Below are 17,589 nucleotides of genomic sequence, written 5' to 3'. Positions count from 1 at the left end.
AAGGAGAGGAAATAATACAGTTACGGGAAGGTAAACAGCTGCATTTTGAGCAGGCAGGCCAAGTATAGCTTTGAGGAGATAGCAGGGAACAGACAGCAGATGAATTTCTGTGCAAAATGCCATCATACAGATAAGCTTTTCTCTTTGCAGAGAGCTCTTTCATATTAATCTAAGGAGGAAACAATGCTTGGTTGAAGGAAACAACATAGCCTTGGTCTGATGGCACCTGGCATATTCCCCAATCCTGGTTCCCCAGCCCAGCAAGGCCATAGAAGAACTGAGGGATATGGAAAAGACAATAAATTTTCTCCAAGGATCAGAAATGTATTCTTCTGGGATGATCCAAGTGTGTTTAATTAAACTCCTGCAACCAGGAATGGCAATATTACTGATATATGTCAGTCACTGCACAGAAAGGCAGCAGACTGTACCACTGTCCTGACTTCCAGGTAGTAGTCACAGAGCAGGGAGGACGTGGCAGAAGGGGAAGATCTGGTGGAAGAGGAAGAATCTGCCGCAGTGAAGAGGCATGAGAGGCTGGACAGGGTGGTCCCAGTGTCGTGTTGGACTGTGGAAGAGAGCAGGTGTGGGCAGCTTGCCAATGTGTCCCCATGTCACTGAAGAGGTTATCTAAATGACAGCTCCTCATCCTGTGTCCTACTTAAGAGCTCTGTGGCCATTCACTAGCCTGTCTTGGATGGCTTCTTCAATGTGATCCCATGTTCATGACCATGTCCACCAAGCAGTGCTGGTGTATGGTGGAAGTTGGGAGCTGCATGGGAGAACAGCCGGAGGAGACTCTGGCTGGCATGAGCCATCTCCAGTGGTCTCCCTGCTGCTTTCTGGCTTTGCTCAGTCTAGTGGTGGAAGGTATGCTCCCACCTTTCAGTGTGTCCAGCCCTGCAGGTCACACTTTGATGTGCCTTCCCTTTGCCATCCATGCCAGCTTGTCTTGCTTGCCAAGTCCATGTTCAGTGTGGCAAGTGTCAGCAGCAGAGCCAAAGGATCACCAGGGTGTGTTGGACTCTGTTTGCAAAGCCTGCAAGAAGATGGAAAAGGTCATTTTGTTTGGGGCAGGGGAAGAGGGAAAAGGCAACAAACCATGTGGGTTTGTTGCATTCCTTCAAGGAAAACAAAGCATCTCTGCAACAACTTGATGATCTTGGAGGTCTTTCTCAACCATAATTATTCTGTGATTCTGTGACAGGAGAGCAGCAGGGAAATAAAAACTGAGATAAAGAAGACATAAAAAAAGAGATAAGATAAAAAAGATAAAGATAAAAAATTGAGATAAAAGAAGAGATAAAAACTGACTTGCCCCTTAGCAACCCTCTCTTACATCTCTCCTCTCATGGGTCTCTCACCAGCAGCAGCAGGGAATAAAAAAGGCAAAGAAAAAAAATAAACGCGAGATGGGTTTTGAATGGATGCCAAGTTTGATTTAATTAGATGTATTGAATTCGTTAACTCCCGAACGACGTGGCTGTCACGCGGCAGAAATGACGAGCTCTGAGTGGCGACGGCAGCGCGGCAGCGACCTGCCAAAAGGTTCAGCAAAGCAGAAGGATTGACCTACTTCCATCGGCTCCGCAGAGAGCACAGGCGAGTGCTCTCCACTCACTGTCACTGTGCTCCCTGGAGGGCTGCTCATCCCTCTATGCAGAGGAGAACTCCCTGGGCTGGAGAGCTGCTGGGGAGCCCAACATCGCCGGTCAGCTCCAACATGACTCTGGGGCTGCATGAATGTCCGTGTGCCTGTGGGAGGCAGCTCACCCAAAGCAAGGGCTCCTGCTTTGTGTGTTGAATGCTTGCTTCTGGCTGACACTGATTTTCTGTTTCTCCCGCCTATTGCACCCTTAAAAAGATACTACAGTATTCTCTGATAATGGGCCTAAATGCTTTTGCAGCTGATAAGGGTGATAAAATCATTCATGCACACTGCCATGGCAACCTACAGCAATTGCTCCTCGCTTGCTGTGTGTGTTCTCTTTGGTGTGAGTGCAGATGTGTGGTTTTGGTTGAGACTTGCCTGGGAATTACCCAAATCTGGAAGATTTGTGTTTGGTTATGAGCTCTGAAAGGATGTGGAGCCACTGAGCAGCTCCTTGTCTTGCCGGCCACCCTCAGGGAGGAGCAGGTGGAGCAGGGCATGCTTCACCTGCTGTGAGCCCTGGCAGTGCAAATTGCATCTCAAAAGAGTTGTCAGTGCTGAGGAGGAGGCTTCTGAAAAAGAAGTTTGTTTCCAAATGAATTGAATTCCATAGTGGTTATCAAGAGGAACTGCTGGGTGTCTGCTCCCAGCTCTACCATCATCTAAGATCAGTGTGCTGCCTCCTGACCAGGTGACATCCCAGCTAGAGAAGTCGAGCGACTGAGTGTCATTCTGATGTTCTGCCCTCGTACCAGCCATGAGCTGAACTCCACCCATCTGTTTGACAGTTTTCTCCATCACTCATTAGTGTCAGTGCAAAAATATGTCTTGTGAAATTGTGTCTCTTAAGTGGTGAAGAGAGAAGGTGGATTTCCCAAGCTGCCAGCCTGGCAGTGGTGGTCTTGTGATGTGGAATATTTACTGAGACCTTTGGAGCTAGAAGACTCCAACAGAGATGTTTGTGAAGTGCACAAATGTAGAAGTGCTGCATGAAATCATGGTCTGGGTTGTGTTGAAGATCACCAAGTGACATGAAATGGAAGGGAAGCTTAGACACAGCATCAGTCTCCTCTGATTATTATCAATGTTAACCCCAGGTTGGTAACACCAGGCCTACCACGCAGATCCTCATGGTAGTCAGCCAGCATGGTGGGAAACTTGCTATTTCAGTGGGGAAATGAGACAAAACAGTATTGGGGAACTTGTCCGAGGTCATGCAGAGAAGATGACTGGGATGTTGTTACCCACCACCTAAGCTCTGGCCTTTTCCTCTTCCTGCCTCAAGTGTGGTTTCCTCTCCTGACCCTACAGCATCCCTCAGCCAGAGCAGAGAAGGATTGCTTGAATGGGGAGGTGAAAGAAGAAATGTTACTTCACTGAGCTATGTCAAGAAATTATATGGGAAGAAGAATCAGAGGAGAGATGGAAGGAGCCCAACTGTCTTCTTCTGCAGGGAAGACATCTCTTCGTAGCATTGAGACTGCCTTTAGGATTCATGATTCAGCTTTCAGGTTAGTTGTTGATCGTTAGGATGTTTTCATTTTGACTTCATCTGTTGACAAGGCAGTAAGAGCCCTGCGAGGATGTGTATCTCTCCATCAGGTATGACTAATTGTATTGGGACAGCCACGAGCACGATAACACTTCTGTTTTCCTCCAGAACAGCTCCATTACAGACTGCCTGGTAGCTGAGCCCCAGCAAGTGTTTTGCAGTTTTGCTGATTGTGCAGCCCAGATAACCTGTGAGAGAGCAAACATGGAAAGTGTTGAATTCAGCTCAAAAAACAGAAAGCAGACTTGTTTCGCTGCTTGTCTGAACTGAGCTTTTAGCGGCATGTTGTCAGTGCTTTTCAGGAAACTCATCTCGTCTGGGACACGTCATCTGGCAATGAAGTACTCCCATTTAGGGACAGCCACCAGGAGTTGTGCAAAGGCCAGGGCTCATGGCTAGGCACTGATGTTTTTGCAGTTTAGTGTTGTTTTGCTTTCCCCATTTCCTTGGAGAGCAAAACTCAGTCCGTGCAAAACAGATTCATTTTTAAACAAGATTTCTCTTAATCAAAAAACAGTCTCCAAAAAAGCCAGTGCACAGCAGAAGCTAGTGAGCACTTTCTCTAGATGTTCACTGCTGTTGATCCTTCTTTCTGCAGGAACCCAGGAGTTTTGGTGCAGCCTAAGGGCTGAGTTTAAACTTCTTGTTGTCAAACTAGTTGCCCCCTGCTCCTCAGGGTAATAGCTGTGTGTATGCATGAAAGCCACACTTGCATTCCCGAAGAAGTGTGTTGGCACAGATGAGCCTTTGACCTCAATATATCAGCTCAGTGGTCAACAGCCTTATGCAGAAAGAGCTTAGGTGTGCAACTCTTCCACTTGGCGAGTTTAATCTTCATATGGATTACAGCAGAAAGTTCTCTACAAGAGGCTGTGCAGGTTTAAAGCTGTGCTTGCCTTGTGATGAGATCATTGCTTGCTCCTCAAGGAGGTTTGTGGTCATCTAGAAGCTGGACTCAAAGCATGCAGATGGGTAGTCTGTCCAGCATAGGTAAGTAGCAGAGATTTTCTTGATTCTTCCTCTGCCACTTTTCCTGAGGAAGGAGACTGGTTTTCCTGCCTGGAGCAAGGCACCCCTTCTGGTTTGGGAGGGCAAGACTACTTCCACCATGATGCCATCGTGGGGCCATAGTTTCTAGCTGGGTATTAGATGAATTAGTTAGCAGGTCAGTAGTAGAAGGATGATGCACCAGGAGGTAGTCAGTCAGTGTGGACATTCTGAGGGCATTGACTTCTCGCAGCAAATTCACCGAAGGACCACTTCAGTCTCCTTCTCTCCTTGCTATATTGACTTTGTTGTTTGTTGTTGGAGGACAGGTGTTACCTAAGGGTATCTGAGCAACTGAATAGAAGGGACATGAACTCAGCAGCTGAGGACACTGAGGAGGAGATTGTTCTCCTGAAAGTGCGAGAAAGCTCTGGATACTGACAGCGGGTGCATGGCATCGTGGCCTTATGGCTGTGATCTGCCCAGGGTGAACGCACCGCAGATGAGGCATCCCTTGCAGGGGCTAAACCATGTGTCTGCAGCTCTTTTAAAATAAGGCTGCTGTCCCATGTCCCCTGTCAACACCGAGCATGGTTCCCCTTGCTCCCGTTAGATGCCCTGTGGTGGGAAGAGGATGCATGCTGGCTGCCAGTTCAGGTCTAAAAATGATGTCTGTGCAAAGTCCGTCCTTGTCTGGACTCCAAGGGGCTGCAGTGCACAAGGCCTTCACACAGTTTTCTTAACAGGCTCCTTTTCACTTTTTCCAGGGACTTGCACTGTGCTTCGTTTCAGAGTGATCCAGTGAATTAACATATTGTTGCTGCTGCCTGGGTAATTGCATGCCCGGGGTCTGCTCTGCTCCAACACGGTCTTCCCAGCTTCCCAGACAGAAAGCATCCTTCTCCTCTGGCAAACAAGGCTGCAAAGTATTGCCCTAAGAACCAGCTCAAAGGATGGAGGAATGGGAGGGTGGAAGAGAAGAGGGAGGTTGTTTCTTAAGGCATATCTGGCTTCAAGAGCTCACCTATCAACAAGTAGGAGATGGCTTTTTTTAATCTTTATTTTTGTACCAAGGTACTAATTCTGACTGAAGCTGTGGTTTCTCTTGCTGATTTGTGCAGACATTGGTATGGATGCAGTTACAGAAATTTAGTTTAGCACAAGTCACTACAGGGACTCAGAACTACTTGAAATTAGCTGTCCTGGATCACACAGGAATTTCATCAGAATTTGAAACTGAGCGATCTGATACCTTCTTCTGTACTGAAAATAAAACCCTATGAATAGGAAGGTGTAAAAATGCTTGCTGGTATCACTTCCAGGTCTAAAAAACCCCACATGTGGATAAACCCTTAGAGCCTTGTAAGAACCTGTGAGACTAGATGACAACTCAAAACACATTGGTGAGCATATTGTCAAAGCTGGCAGGTTTCTTAATGCGGATGCAAGTTTGCATTTATGAAAGATGATATTTGGTCAGGACTGACTTCTGGTGGGGAGCTGACATCCCTTAGGCAATGGTTTCCAGAAAGAAATATGGTTATGTGCACTATGAAGAGGGCAGCTTTACCTCCTAGCTTGGCTTGGCTATCAAGCAGAGGCATGAAGAGGACAGGGAGCAAGCATCAAGACTCTGGGATAGAGGGAAGGCGGTTGCTCTGCCACTGACCTCCTGGGTGACCTGGGGTGAGGAGATGAATCTCTCCTTTTCTACCTCCTCCTCTCCTGCCCACCAGGAGAGGATCTGTCTGAGAAGACAGAGCTCAGTACTGCTGCCTGTAAGATCTCTTTTCATTTTGGTTGTGACATTTCCTGTCTTTTAGCCATATAAGTTATTTTGACTGGAAACAAGACATTGCTCCAACACCCTTTATGACACAAGCAATGTAGAGGAGGGGACAGCTGTGTTGACAGTGTAGTTTGTTCATCCTGCACCAGAGCATTGCAGTTTGTGGGGCAGAGAAGGTTTCTTGAGGCCTCTCCATCCTGTGAAATAGAAGCTGCAGCCTGTGCATTATGGAGAGCCATTTTGTGGCGTGCTATACATGGGCCTTAGGCAGTCCTGCTTGTTCCAAAAATATGTGCATGCATTGGAGAGGGAGGTAGTCCTGTGTGTGCTGCAGATGGATCATGGGCAAAGATTCCTTGTCCAAACTGAGATGAACAGCTGCATGCAGATCACTGTGAGACTGCATGCAAGAGTGGGGTTTGTTGTGTCCTGAGGGGAATATAAGGTGTGGCGGCAGCAGTACCATCTGGGCCTTCACGGTCTTGGGATATGGTTGTTTCTCCAAGTCTTTCATTTGGATGATATCGCGGTCCTCAAGCACTGATTCCCACCCTTTCCTCCAAAGCCTTTGCACTGGTGGCAGTTAGAAGATGGCCTGTAGGATAATGTAGGCTGAAAGGGATCTTGGGTGGGTCAGCTGTGAGATCAGACCAGGTTGCTCATGACTTTATTTGGTCAAGTCCTGCTTTATATGAACCTGGCTCTGTGTTCTCAGTAACTTCCCTGCAGCTGCTAGGGCTGCTGCTGGATTCCTCAAAGCCATCTCTTGCCCTGGCTAAGCAAGCCCAGCTCCCACACCCTCTTCTCTTCAGCCAAGTCCACCAGTCCCTGGCCATCCTGATGTTCCTTCACTGCACTTGCTCTAGTTTGTCAGTGTGTTTATTGTACATGTTTCTTGCACCAAAACTAGGTGCAGTATCTAGATACAGTCAGGTGAGTACTGAGATCTCCTGCCTGTGCTTCTGCTTCTTCAGCCCAACATGCTGTTGGTCTTTGCTGCGGTTTCTTTACTAAGGTCCCAGTTGGCCTGTAGTCCCAACAACTCCCATCCCAGCCCTTGAGCAGCAGCAGAGCTGCTTGGCTGGGACACTGGGCTGGGCCTAGATGATCACTTAAATAGGACCTGTAACTGTGCTGGGAAAGCCTGAGGGGAAAGGAGCATGGAGGAGTCCTGGAGTGGCAAAGACCTGCTATTCTCCCTGCTAGTGATATAGGCTTCCACAGGGAGAGGGACAGAGCCCAGACAGATGAGGCGATGACCTGAGTTCTGCAGAAAAAAGCCAAGAGGGGTATTGTTATAACTACCATCGTCTCACTTACTCATCTGTAAAGCAAGATTTTACTTACCATTGTGCTTCCCGTGGGGCTGTGACTGTTGATGGCCGCAGATAGCTGAGGTTCTGCAATACCAGTGCAAAGGGTTGTGGAACAAATCTTGCTTTTTGGTCTCCTGGTAGCCATGTGCAGAGGAATAGTATGTATCTATGTATGTGTACCATACTGAAACAAAATGCTACAATTTCATGCTGTGCTGCCAAGTTAGTTTGTGTTTCAGAGCAGCAGCCTATATTCTTTAAGATCCAAGAGCCTTGGGAAAAGATCTATTTTTTATGCTGTACTAATTTAAAAAATGCTGGGGTTTTTTTAGTGCATCAAGGTAGCAATAAAAGACAAAAAGGAGAAAGAAAAGACAGAAAGACCTGTACAATCGTTTTAAAGGTTTTGTGCTTTTCTGTTCATGTTCTTTTCAGGAAATGAAACTGACTGTATATGGATAGGAATAAAACCACATGTCACAAGCCACTGTTGAGTTCACGAAGTGACCACATTGAAAAAGTAGTGAAAAATGTGTTCTTACTAGAGCCTTCCCAGCCTGTAGGAATCCTGGCTGTGGCTTGTGATTGTAGTAGGGTGAAGATTTGCATTTTCTAGTTGGCGGTTTTCCTTTTTACTCTTCCACTTCCTGTAAGTCAATTTGGTGCTGTGTTAATTGTGAATCTGGAATGCAAATCAACTCACCTGCATGTTTTTCTTTTACTTTCAGATTTTCTAACTATGGAAGCTCTCCTGAGGAGCTGCATCACACACTGCTGCCCCTGGGATGGGATGCAGAGCAGGGAGTGAAGAGGAGCTGCAATGTGCCACTGCAAGTTGCTTTCTTGAGGAGAGAGGCTTTCTGGCATGTCATACAGTGCCAAAAGCCATTTTACTCTTGACAGTAAAAATCCTTATCCTTTTTGTTTTTTTTTTTTCCAGGACAGATGATATTTCCTGTTAGAGATGCTTTGTATGCAAATCAAAGTAGTACAACGAGAAAAAAAGTCCTGAAAGCAATCACACTGATAAACTCAGCCCACTGGGGAATTCCTGCTTATCATTTATCTTTTCTTTTTTCAGTTCTGTACAAGATACTTCTTTGCCTGTGCTTTCTTATAGTCTTTAAAGTTTGTCCTGCCAGACCTCTTACTCATGAACTACAGTGCTACTTGCATTTTGCAGGGCTCCATGTCAATCTGAACAAACAAAAGGCAGTAAATGCTGGAGATTGGTGTTAACAGTTCCTGTGTTTTATCTTTGCCCTACATTGCTCTAGTGCTTTCTGAAGTTTAAGCTAGGCATGAATCTCACACTGCAGATTGCCATGTGCCTATAGTGATGGTCTACCTGAGAAGCCCATAAACTTTCAGAAAGCTCAGGAAAGGAATGAGGAGAGGTAAAAAGCAAAAAGAAGCCAGGAGAAGTTTACCTAGTAACTTACACGGGAGCAGGATTTGACCCTCCTGAGGCACCTCAAGAGGTGCTGTGCACAGCCCTACACTAATGCTATGACATGAGTTGGTCACTTCCTCACTCAGCAAAGCAAATTCACATAGAATCACAGACTGGTTTGGGTTGGAAGGGACCTTAAAGATCATCTAGTTCAACCCCTCTGCCATGGGCAGGGACAGCTTCCAATGGACTGGGTTGCTCAGAGTCCCTTCCAACCTGGCCTTGAATCCAGGGATGGGGAATCCACAACTTCTCTGGGCATTTGCCCAGTAGGTATCCCTATAAGTGCAAGGGGCTCATCAAAGCCTTACTCACACCAGGCTCCCACCCTGCTACCAGCTGCAGAATTGAACTGTTGCTACGAGTTGTGAGGGTGAAAAAAAGACTCGTAGAAAGAGCGCGAGAAGAGGACGTGTCAGAGAGCTGCAAAACTTCGTTGCCGGAGAACATTCTCATGTGTGTCCAGAGATAGCCACTGCAACCTGGGTGTTGTTGAATCACACTGTGGTTGCTCTGGCCTTTCTGTGGTCACAGTGATAATCGTTGTGTGTGGTGTTGTGTTTTATTATTTGGGTTTTTTCTTAAAAGTAAAATTAGCAGTCAAATTGGCATTGGTAAGGCAGCAAGCCTGGTGAAGCTTTTATCTACCCTGAACCTGGGGATGAAGGAGGGGAGGAAAATGGCTTGACCAGTTTGTCAGCTGTGCATGTAACGGTCCCAGAGTTCGAAGCAAAGGGCACAACAGTCAGATACCCAAACCCGTCTGGGCTCTGGCTGATAAGTCACATTTCAAAGTGAAAGGCAATCCTAAAGGGGCTCTGCTGAGTGGCTGAAGCCTCCCATGCTAAGTCTTCTTTAAAAGGGGATTTCATAAGGAGTAATATGAACAGAAATGGCTCTTTTGTGGTTTTACACATTCCAGGCATGCCAGGACTGTTCCTGTCAAGGATGGGCAGTCTCTGGGGTTTTGGGTTCTTTTTTTTTTTTTTTTTTCCCAAAATATTTGCCACAAACTAGCAGCTGAAATGGTGAAAAATAAATGAGAGTTGCAAAATCATTACAGTAGCAGTAATGGAAACTGTGAGGCTTATTCTTAAACTGGCTGTGGGGTTTCAGTCCATATTCTGTGCTGCTGCACTATGAGGATCACTACTTTTGCCACCTATGACCACTTCAGAATGATTTGAAAGCAGAGCTTTAACTGTTGGTTATCCAGAACCTCAAAAAACAGAGCTTTAGGCTTTTTTCAGAAGCAATGCCTTTTCTGCTGAACAGTTAAGCATGAATTCCTTCAGAATTAGTGCTGTTACGTGGCCATACAGCATCTTTACATTATGACAGCATCGATTTCTGCAGATCTGTGGGTACAGAAACTGGTTAAATCCATTCCTGCTTCAGATGAGCTTTCGTTTCACGCAGGTTGTGCCAGTTTGGATTGCACCTGTACACTACAACGCAGGATTTTAATTGATGTGAGGGCTTCCACGCACAAGATGCTGGTGCCTTAAACCTTAAAGAAGAGCACCTTAACTCTGCCTTGAAACAGTCTGAAATTTCACATACAATAAAGCACTAGATGGTGTGTGTAGACCTGGCCTGTTAGAAGAGTGCCTAGTTCGTAAACCTACATGTCCTGTTCTTCTCCCATTGGGTGCTGCTCCTGTTGCCATAGTCCTATGTCCTGTGTAGGCATCAGGAGCTCATGGATGGCTGAGAAAGCCATGGCCAGAGATGTTACTGCTATCACCTCACTAGACTGGGTGCCACAAAGAGTATGGCTGTAACAGTGTGTAATTAAATGTGGGCCTCAGGCCCCTGAGACACCTTACACAAACACTCAGTGCATTTATCATCAGCACATACTGACCACAGCCAGCTCAGCACCTCCACAAGCTGGAGCTGCACCTTTACCTTCTCTGCAGGTGAGACTAATCCCTCCAGGGGGGAGCAGAAAATGGAACCAGACTCATCCCAGCAGAGTCTGAACCATGGAACTGTAGATAGACATTCTGAGAATTTGCTTTCCATCCTGAGTTTGGCCATAGCACAAATGCAGGCAGAAAGTAAGAAAGCATCTCTTTGAAAGTGGCAATAAAAGAGACCCTGTTGGAATGAACCTTCTGTTCTGATTTTATTAAGGGTGAATATGGTTACTTAGTGGTGAACAGGAATGAAGTGGCTTTAGGACATGGTGCCTGAAGCCCCCTCCCATCCTCCAACACAGGCTGATGTCTCAAGAAGGCTGAGAGGTCTCAAGAAGGCTGAGAGGTCTCAAGGCTGTCACCTGGGCTGTTATAGCTCTATGGGTGGAGGAACTTTAATCATCAGGGTTGTCATCAAATGCACTTAACAAGATACAAGGAAGAAGAGCTTGTATTAAGTCAGTGCTCAACATAAATATTTGTCATCTTAGAGGAGTGTGGTCCTGTAGCCTTCTGGACTTCTTCCATTTTGGGTTTGTTTCCTTAAAAAAGGAAAGAAAAAAAAAACCACAAAAAGAGTTTTCTTTACCCCATCAGTGCTACCAACCACAGAAATTTGGAAACAAAACGTCAGAGCGGGTATTCAGCAGTGAGCTGTCTTTTCAGTGGGCCAATCTCTCAAGGATTGGTTTTGAAGTTGATTTTGTTCTGTCCACTCAAGGTCTCTGCTGTGGGAATATTTATTGCTGTGAAACTGTAGCAGGCTTTGTAAGGGCAGTTACTTTTGTAACCAAACATACGTACTTTCCTTACCAGTCACACAGATAAGTGTGCATTTGGAATTTTTTTGTTTGTTTTGAACCAAAATAACTTTTACACTGTGTCATCTGGAGTGGGCAAATGGGTGGACCTTGAGATGCATTTTAATGTAGATTTCATCCATTTAATCACAGCGGAAGGTTACATAGAGATGCTCTGTTATCCTTCTCTTTCCATGTACTTTTTTGATGTTTCGTACCTCAGAACCTCTGTTTTCTCTCTTTTTGATGGTTTGAGAGTTTTGATAGAGAGGAGAAAAATGCTTAAAAATTGTAATGGCCTTAGGAAGGCTACAGCAAGTTATGTGGTGGTGAAGAGATGCAGGCAACCTGTAGAAGAGCCAGTTTTTGACAGCATGGGAAGTGGTTAGCATCTCATTGGACATCCTCACATCAAAGCTGGACAGTGGGCTGGTTGAGATACTCTGCTTGAACCACAAATGGCTGGGATTCAGGCAGAAATCACTGCATGAAATTCTGTGGTCTTTATTAGTCAGGAGGTCAGACAAAATAATTTTGCTGGTTTCTCTTGGCTTTTAGAATTTATGAATCACATAGTCACGGTATTTTGGTTTTTAGTTGGTTTTTTTTGTTTGTTTTGTTTTGTTTTGTTTTTTTAATTTTCCATGAAAAGTTTGCTTTGGTAGCATGCAGACAACAAAACCCATCTGTTCTCTCATCCTTTCATCATGCGGTGTTGCTTCCGAGTTGTTCCAGAAGGAGGATGAAATTGGGCTTGTTATTTAAATTTCAGTATGGGTGGCCAAAGCAACTCTACCTTGATTATTATGGGCCTTCCATGACCACAGGAATGAATGATGCCTAATGCCAGCCCTGATTTAACAAACATCTGAGGACCGACTCATAACTGCAGCATAACCCATGGGAATTGTGCCCCATGGGATCCTGCAGCAAGGCAAAGACAGAGAAAAGCTCAGTTTGGGAAATCACAGAGAAATGCAATAACTTGGGGGAAAGAAGATGAAAGTCATGTGACAGAAACATAAGGAAAATAAAAATAATGTGAAATAATGTCACTTTCTTGCCCAGTATGCAGAATTAAAATGCAGACACAGGCAGAGCACTGAAACAGAGTAGGTTTAAATTAGAAACTAGGAAGAAATTCTTTGCTGTGAGGGTGGTGAGGTTGCCCAGAGAGGTTGTGGATACCCCATCCCTGGAAGTGTTCAAAGCCAGGTTCGATGGGGCCCTGAGCAGCTTGGTCTAGTGAAAGGTGTCCCTGCCCATGGCATGGGATTTAGAACCAGATGATCTTTAAGGTCCCTTCCAACCCAAACCATTTTATAATTCTATGGCTTACTACCTGCAGCCCTTTCCTCCCTGCCAGATGGGGCTGGTGACTTGGTCCCACCTGGCACTGGGAGGTTTTAGCAGTTCAGTGACATCCCGAGTTTGACTTATCTTTGCAGCAGCTTGGACCCACTTTCCATTGTAAGAAAGAAACTCTTCCTGTCCTATAGCAAGACTTCTATCCAGACCTCAGCAGGACTTCAGTCAGATTTTCAGGGTTTCAAACTGGTCTAGGTCAGTAGGCCAATGTCCCATTTGTAGTAGAGCCCTGGTATGTGTGACAAGACAGTTTGATGCACTCAAGGCTTGCTGGCACTTTGCCAGGCATCATGGGACAACCTGTATCTGTAGGGCGTAAACTCTCTTGATTTCTATGTTGGGGGACTGCAACAAGCTGGTTATTGGGAATGGTCCATGTTGGCCTTCGTTCAGCAATGTGCTGACTACATGAGCCAAGAAGGTGGGAAGTGTAACATCTGAGATGATTTGAATCCCCGTGTTTTGGAATATCCCCTCACACTCTTTAGTAGTAAGGATGTAATCAGCCCTTGTAGGCTGGTATATGATTAAATAGCACCAACATAAAAAAACCCCTACCTTACACTTATTTATGGCAGTTGAATGTGTGTAGTTGGGAACAAAGAATTTTGTCTACAGTCTTTGTGAGCCCGTCTGGGAAGCACAGTGTCAGGGAGGGGGTTCATGAGAACCTCGTGTATAATCATGTGAAAGTGACCTCTCAATGGAGCCGTGGGACAGAATGGACTTCTGCAACTCTGGAGAGCAAGTAGAAGAAGGGAGGTGACTTTTTCCCTTTTAAAGGGAGACACATTGCCTGGTGTCTGCACTTGATGAAGGAAGGGGAAATGCCAGGAATAATTTAAAGGAAAGCCACAGATGACTTGGGATTGCCAGACCAGAACTCCAGGCTTGAGGAGCACAGTGTATTTGGTTAATTGGGATGAAGGTAGGCAAAGGGGTGACTTGATTGCCATGTCTAGTGGAGGAGAAGTTTTGTTCAGTAGGTTTGGGGTAAGGAGGAACACTTAGAAGTTTTATGTCCTTTTCCAATTTTTAGAGGAAATAACAATGTCTCTCTAGGGTTGTAGGTTTAGTCTATAATATTGGGGTTATTATGTAGAGGTCTTGGGTGAAAGGGACTGATGTGCAGTGTACTAAAGGTGGGGTGGATCATTTGGGTCTTTCTGCCTTTATGCTCAGAGCTCTGGTACTCCCCAACACCTCCCTCCCTTGATCCCTGGGTTAGGTCAGATCTGCTGCAACACTGGGCATAGTGTAAACTATCAGGTCAAAATGCTTTGGAGCAGTCTCATCTTAAGGCAGGCATCTAACTATCAGGTCAAAATGCTTTAGAGCAGTCTCATCTTAAGGCAGGCATCTAACATATTAGTTTCCCTCTGGTGATGACTGTTGTCCTCCAGCAAATATGTGGGAGACCAGAAAGCTGGCTAAGATGTGGACTCCTGCACTTTGGATGTCTGAAGCTGCATGGGGTGAACTCCCCTCTCACTACCTGCATGAGTGAGCAGGAGTTACTGGAACAAAGCACCTAATTCAGAACTGTCTGACACCATCCTAGATGAAAATAATATGGAAACTTTAATCAGCTCTCTGCAGCTGAGCAGTCCCTGGAGGTCCTGTACCAGGCCTGACCCACTTGCTGAACACCAGCAGTGCAGCACTGGGCACTGCACCTGCCTTCAGAAGAATGAAAGGACAGCAATCTGAAAAGAGATAAGCACAGGGGATGGCAATCTGTGGTAAGTCTTTATTTAGAAAGAGTTGGGGTATTTTGTTTGTTATTAAAAAGCAAACCAACATTCTGCAGCCTTTCTTTTTGTGAGCTGCTTGGAAAGGAGGCAGATGTCCACAAGGTTTGTTTTCAACCTGTTAAAATGATTTGCCAGTTCTTTCCATGTACCCTGGCTTGTTGCATCCGAGTCTCTCCAGACATGCCACGTTGGGGAGGCAGCTATGGGTGCATGTCCTCAGGGCTAAGTTCCAACAAGGTAACTGTCCTGGGGCTGCTACATCCCAGGCTACAGCCTGTTTTGCGGTGATGGAGGGAGGGCTCTTACCAATGGTGAGGAGCAGCAGGACTCTTGCCAAATGTCCTGGTTTGCTGGCAAAATGGCCTGCAGCAAAGGCTCATGAACCAATGCTCCCAACCCTAAACTCCTCAGAGATGTGATCACTTTGCCTCAACTTCAGATTGGGGTATCTGAGTGGATAAAGCAACAGTCAGTAAAAATCAAATCCAAAGTCTCTGGGCTTTGAGAAGATGATGTCAGTGGACTATTTGCAGCAAACCATAATCTATATGCTCCTTCCAGGAAGACATTGCTGAGAAGAAGATTCCCATGTGCTCTTCAGAAGGGCTGCTGAGCTGCCAAAGAAGCACCAAGCTTTCTCCTTCCTGTGTGTACCCATCCTGCTGGCTGCAGCTGGGGTGCCACGAACCCTTGCTGGACCCCAAGAGGATGCAAGGCTCTGTCACTCCCTCGCATGCTGAGGCCTGGCCAGACTCCACAGGCAGAGTGATGCTCCAGGGCCTCTGGACAACCTCCTTCCTGGGCACAACACACCTTGATTTTCTGGTGTTTTTTTTTATTTTTTAATTTTGGCTGATTGAATAACTGAAGTACAAACCTCCTTCACCTATTTGACATTAATTCACTGATGGATGGCGTAATGTTTCATGTTTACTTTTTAACCCATGGGGTGATGATGTGATTATAAGCCTCACATCCATGGTGTATCTTTGAGCCATCTGAAAAGTGAGTTTTTACAGAAAACATGAGAATGGTGGGGGGGTGGGATAAATTTTTTTAATCCCTGAATTTTGTTCTAAGTTTTGAACAAATCAGATGTATTTCATGGGACCAAAAAAGCTGTGATTTTTCCCCTTTTCTTTCTTCAGTGTTGTTTTTTTGTTTTGTTTAGCTTTTTTTTTGGAATTAAAATGTTTACTCACATATAAAGGTTTCCATAAGTTAATTGCATTCTGATAAATAAGCTGATGTTGAAAGAAAAGTGAGGATGAGGAGAGGCCAAGCGTTGGGTTTTGGTTATCTCCAATTTTTTCCTTTTTATTTAAGCTTCAGCAAAATGGCAAGTGTTTCATTTTGACCCACTTTCAAATCCCATTAACGAATAAGTACAGAATGGGAAGGGCAATCATGGAAACTTCAAAATGCAGCAGGTCAGGACAGGAGAGGCTAGCAGCAATCCTGCTCTGATGGTGTGCCCAGACTTGGGTGTTTTAGTGTGTCTTACCATATTTTTTGTGTTACCAGTAATGAATTTCCAGTCACTGAAAGGGGATGAGGAAAAAAGGAGCCCCCAGTGCTTCTCTCCCCATTTTCCTTGGCTCCCTTTGATATGACAGCAGCGTGCGCTTCTCACAGTCACAACTGCATCAAGCACTTAGTTCTTGTGTAGAGCCCGTCAGTGCAGATAAATGCAGACAGACAGACAGACAGATGCTCGCTCCGGTCCATGAGCTCTGGAGCTTGCCATTAATGCCAAGGCTGAGCTCAAAAAGCCTTTCTCAAAGGAAGGGTATATCACCTTCAGTTAGTTGCATGGGAGCTCAGCTGCAATGCCAGGGCCCAGCGAGCTCACCCACATCTCTTCTGACCTGACGGAAGATGGACCTTTGGCTGTGATTCATCCAAGATTTTGCTAAGCTGCTCTTCTCCACAGCAGCTCTGCCTTTCTGCTTGCAGGGAAGGCATGCCAGCAGCTTCATCTGGGTTTGGAAAAATCATCTCCACAGTTGCTGTCTTCCTGAAGAAGCAGCAGGAGAACCATGTTTGATTTACCTAAGGAAATCAGTGCTTCTCTGTTGACCTTGATGGATTTTGTTTGATTTGTACTAGCTGAGAAACTGACCCTTGCTTTTGTCAGAAAGGCTGTTCAGCACGCACAGGCTGCGTGGTTTGTGATTGGTTCAGGAGTTTAGTGGCATTTCTCCATTACTATCAAAACAGTTCACTTTCTCATGACTTTGGCATTCCCAGTTTTGGCCTTACATCAGAAGCAGAAGCACTTTTTCTTCCATGAGTCCCTAATTTTTTTTTTTGGCATTTGTCAGGTAAAGGGAAGGGTGATCTTAGTGTTACAGCTGCTGAGACCTTCCTCACTGTCATCCTCAGCCAGTGCCTAGGAAAGGTGCAACATGAGCTGGTTATGTACAGAAAAAGAGGGATTTTTGAATGGTTGATATGAGGGAATATTTCAGTCTCTGCCTGTCTCTGCTTTTCACACTGTGAGATTGAGAGACTGCCTCTGTCTTTTGTCCTTATTCCCGTTTTGGTGATAGCTGAGCAGCTACAGAAATGCTAGCAAACCCAGAAGGCGTGTGGGATGCTGATACAGCTCCCCAGTGTTTGGAGTGATGCTCTTGGGAGTGCCCAGCCTGGGGCTAGCATGGCAACGACACCATTGGAGTGGCTCTCTGCTACCTGCTCTAGACCTCGTAGCCCCAGGGTATGGAAATACTACCAAAACCTAATGCTATCTCAGCCAGGTCAGCAAGGAAACAGCACTCTTTGCACATAATGTGAGGGAGATATGGCTCTACTTGCCTTTTGAGAGCTGCCTAGAGTTTGTGCACAACTCCATATCCAAAGCCTCCCTTTTCCTGGTGCCTGACCACCAGGTGAAAAGCAGAGCTACAAAATCCCTGTCCCTGGCCATCTGCAGAGAGAGAAAAGTTACCCAGCGACCAGCTCTGGCATTGCTCCCTAAAGCTTGTGAAAGTATTA

At 45.7% G+C, this 17,589-nt stretch overlaps 1 long non-coding RNA gene across 2 annotated transcripts; it reads left to right on the top strand.

Annotated features, from left to right (window-relative positions):
• Positions 1-1,621: 1,621 nt before the first annotated feature.
• On the top strand, positions 1,622-15,801 carry LOC116780974. 2 transcript variants are annotated; one of them, XR_004354721.1, is made up of 4 exons: positions 1,622-3,162; positions 8,024-8,692; positions 14,242-14,580; positions 15,154-15,801. It is a non-coding gene; the product is annotated as an uncharacterized LOC116780974 (long non-coding RNA). The 2 variants fall into 2 exon arrangements; XR_004354720.1 differs by lacking the exons at positions 1,622-3,162; positions 8,024-8,692 and having other exon boundaries at positions 12,697-14,580.
• The last annotated feature ends 1,788 nt before the right edge of the window (positions 15,802-17,589 follow it).

The sequence above is a fragment of the Chiroxiphia lanceolata genome, chromosome 1 (assembly GCF_009829145.1).
Source record: "Chiroxiphia lanceolata isolate bChiLan1 chromosome 1, bChiLan1.pri, whole genome shotgun sequence".
NCBI classification, from domain to species: Eukaryota; Metazoa; Chordata; class Aves; order Passeriformes; family Pipridae; genus Chiroxiphia; species Chiroxiphia lanceolata.
The sequence above is the reverse complement of the archived record's forward strand: the minus strand, read 5'-3'. Positions and strand labels throughout refer to the sequence as shown.